Genomic DNA, 3,527 nt, shown 5'->3' with positions numbered 1-3,527 from the left:
GAAATTAACAGAAAAGGAGAATGAGAAGTAAGTTTGGAGTCTCCTCCTCTTCTACCTCTCCCCATGCTCCTTCCTCTGCTTGTTTGAGACCCCCAGACAGGCTGCAAGAAAATTTCCCGGGCTGATGAAACAAAACCCTCAGGAGTGAGAGAGGGCATATACTTTGTTTGGGAGTCTTTGGCAGAGGGTAGCACTTGGACAGCAAAGATGTCATCTACTGTTCAACTACTGCTGCATGTGTACTACAACCTGGGCCCCCTTTTAATTTGTGGGGTTTTTAAAAAGAAAACCAAAACCAAACAGCACTGGTGCCCTTCTGTAGGGGTGAAGAGAAAGATGCCCAGGGTGGATAAAAGGTGATGGTGTAAACAGGAGACAAGGAGCAGCAGCAGCTGAAGTATCAAGGGATGGTGCTCAGGTATGGTAATGACTCTATCTGCTGTTGCAAAAGGCACAGATAGGTGCAGTTACTGGGAGAAGAGCACAGAGATGAAAGAGCAAATGCTCCCCTCTACAGAGGGAGAGGTGACTGAGCATCGACTAATGGTGCTGAGGAGGGTGGCAGGACTGGGAGGTAGAGATATGAGGACTGGTACAGCTGAAGAGCAATGGGGTGTAAATGATTTGAGCAGTTGGCTCTTGGGCATGAAGGATTTTGGCAAAACTGGGCAAAATGAGGTCTGGGGAATTTTGTGGATCTTTGAGGAAAGTGCTGGTAGCAGGTGGGCTAGCAGCAGTGAAGGGGAACTGATAGTGTGAGAGGGGCAAAAGATGAGTATGAACTAGAAAAAATAGGGTGCTGTTATCCCAGTGATCCCAAGTCAGTCTGTCTCATCCCAAGCTCTGATATCTATGTTCCATGGTATTTTCCTCTATTGTGAGCTTTGGCAAGAAGATTAAGCGTTTGAAAAACCTGATTTTTATTACGGTATAAGCCAGGAAAATTAAGATCGTACACCAGTAACCTTTGACTGTGAAAGACAAAATAGGGATAAAAAGGGATTGTGAATAACTTGTCCCTGGGTTACTGTAATATTCCAGCAAAGGTGTTTCTAGGCTCAGTTTCATTCAACTCTACTGCTAGGTGAATTTCCGTAGATGCTGATCAACCCTGCCCTGGTCCCTGTGTTTATCAGAGGACAGACTGCGGGTCTGCTCTCAGTCTCACTCCTGCCGCACGCTGTGCTGAGTGTTGCCCAGGCCACGGGATAACTCGGGCAGGAAGGGACCCCGGGAGGCGTCTTGCTTTGCCCCCTGCTCACAGCAGCACCTGCTGTGAGGGCGGGCTTGGAGGCTGCTCAGGACTTGGCCTGGGTGTCTGGAAAACCTCCGAGGATGGAGCCGGCACGGCCACCCCCCCCCTGCAGCTTGCTCCGTTGCCTCCCTGTCCTCGCTGGGAAAGGGCTTTGTGCTCGCGTCCCTGTCCCGGGCTGGAGGCTCCGGTCCTCCCAGGCGGCGGCAGCAGCGTCCCCTGCCACGCGGGGCCCTGCGGCCCTCGGTGGGGAAGCGCAGCCGGCGCCGCAGACCCCCAAGCCCCGGGCAAGCGGCTCCCGCCCGGCGGGGGGGCGGGGGCGGGGAACGGGACCTGGCGGGGCCGCGGTGATGGGCGCTCCCGGGGAGGCCGCTTCCCGCCGGGCCGGTTAGCTCAGTTGGTTAGAGCGTGGTGCTAATAACGCCAAGGTCGCGGGTTCGATCCCCGTACGGGCCATTCGGTTTTTTGAGCCGCCCCGGCACCCCGCACGCCGGGCGGTGTCGGGGAGCGGCGGGGAAACGCTTTCGGCTTCGGTTCCCCCGTGCGGCGGAGAACCGGGCCCGGCGGGGGCTGGAACGGGGCCGCGGGGCGCACCCAGCGGTGCGGAGATGAGCGGGGGGGGGGGGGGGGGGGGGGGGGGGGGGGAACAACGGGGAGAGGTGGGAAAAGGGGAAACGGAGCATCGGGCGGGGGGAAGGGGGTTACGGGGCGAGGGCGGGGGGGGCTGGGAGGAGGAAGGTGAAATTGAAAAGGCAGTAGAAAAAGGACTGTGGAGGTAGAAACTGCACTCGGCGCAATTTTAAACCTCTTCATGGGACATCGCCAAAAACTCAATATTTTGTTGTTTTTTTTTTTTTGCCTCAGAGCACCTTCTTATTTTGTGCTTCTGTTAATTAGCATTAGGCACGAAGAAAGCTTGCAGGATTTCAGATGGTTCTTGTTTTCCCTTCATAATCACAGGGAACTAAAATTTCCTATCAGATCTTTAGCTCAGTACATTAGTATGACTCCTTAACAGTTCTCTGTTGTCACAGTTGTTGCTGAAATGAGTGGAGTTTATTTATTTTTTTGTTTGTTTGTTTTTCCTTTTTTCTCCATTGGAGCAGGACAACACATAGATCTCCCTTGACAGCATGAGTTCTCAGAGAATGTTCTGAACTCCCTATAGGAGACTTGATAGGCACACTGCAATCTGAGTCCTAATTTTTGTGTGCTATTTATTCAAGAAAAAAATGCAGGCCAAACTGAGATGTGCTCTAATCGAATAGTATGTCTGCAAGAGTGGCTGAGATGGATCCCTGATGGCTCAGCTGGCTTGTACAAGAGTGTTTTGTCTCTGAGAAACTTCTCTTGGAAGATGAAGACACATACTATTTTGTCCTATCTACCTCTGAACTGAAATTGGATTTCTCCAGAGGAGGGAAACTTTCTGATGCAAATGTTTTCCTTGTAGAAACCAGTGGTTTCATTATTGGAGCTGCATACTGACAAGCCACAGCTTCTTTGGGAAAATGTCTTGAGTTACCAGCATTCTATTGATTTCTTTCACAAATTTGCTAATATGCTTCTTCACTCTCCAGGCCTGTTGCTTAAGGCTTTTTCCAACTACGAAGTTTGATTCAAAATAAGTGGTAATAGTAAAGAGAAAAAGGAGGAAGAAAAGCAGGTGCCATTCATGTCAAAGTCAGAGTTTTGATATTGCATCTTCCCTACAGTGTCACCAAAGTGTAACAAGGGTACATGAGAAATGTCATTCCAAAGTCACAGTGTAATTTTTAAATCAGGGATGAATATTCATATTATCCAGACTGCTGTCACGATTCCATCAGATGTCAAGGGAGAGTCATGTGGTGCTGTTTTGATGACCTTCTGTCTGGCTACTTCAATCAATGATCCTCCTCAATTCCTCTGGGTCCAGTTATAGTGGTCAGGACTTGACTGCATATAATGACATCCATTTTGAATGAAATGAAAGGAGAAACAGCATGGTGTTTCATTTCAGGAAGAAAAAAAAAATCTGGGAATAATATTGCTTTGTTTTATGTTTCCCACATTAGGAATCAGAATTTTATTGCAGCTATGTTGTTGTATAGCAAAGTCCTTGCTATAAACCAAGGTGAGGCAATGGCTCCTTGGCCACTTTTTCAGTTTGGTTTGAAGTGCTTATATTCAGTGTGGGCTTTTTGGCGGCCAGGGTTGTATTGATATATTTTCCCTAAATTTACTTTCAGCAGATGGTTGTCAGATTGTGAGGGTCAGCCATTGTCCCTGGGGG

At 49.4% G+C, this 3,527-nt stretch overlaps 1 non-coding gene across 1 annotated transcript; it reads left to right on the top strand.

Moving 5' to 3' along the window:
* Window positions 1-1,634: 1,634 nt before the first annotated feature.
* Window positions 1,635-1,708, top strand: TRNAI-AAU. The gene has a single exon. It is a non-coding gene; the product is annotated as a tRNA-Ile (tRNA).
* Window positions 1,709-3,527: the final 1,819 nt, after the last annotated feature.

The sequence above is a fragment of the Tyto alba genome, unplaced genomic scaffold, assembly GCF_018691265.1.
Source record: "Tyto alba isolate M040663 unplaced genomic scaffold, T.alba_DEE_v4.0 Super-Scaffold_14, whole genome shotgun sequence".
Lineage (NCBI taxonomy): Eukaryota > Metazoa > Chordata > Aves > Strigiformes > Tytonidae > Tyto > Tyto alba.
Note: the sequence above shows the minus strand (reverse complement) of the source record. Positions and strands in the feature narration are given on the sequence as shown.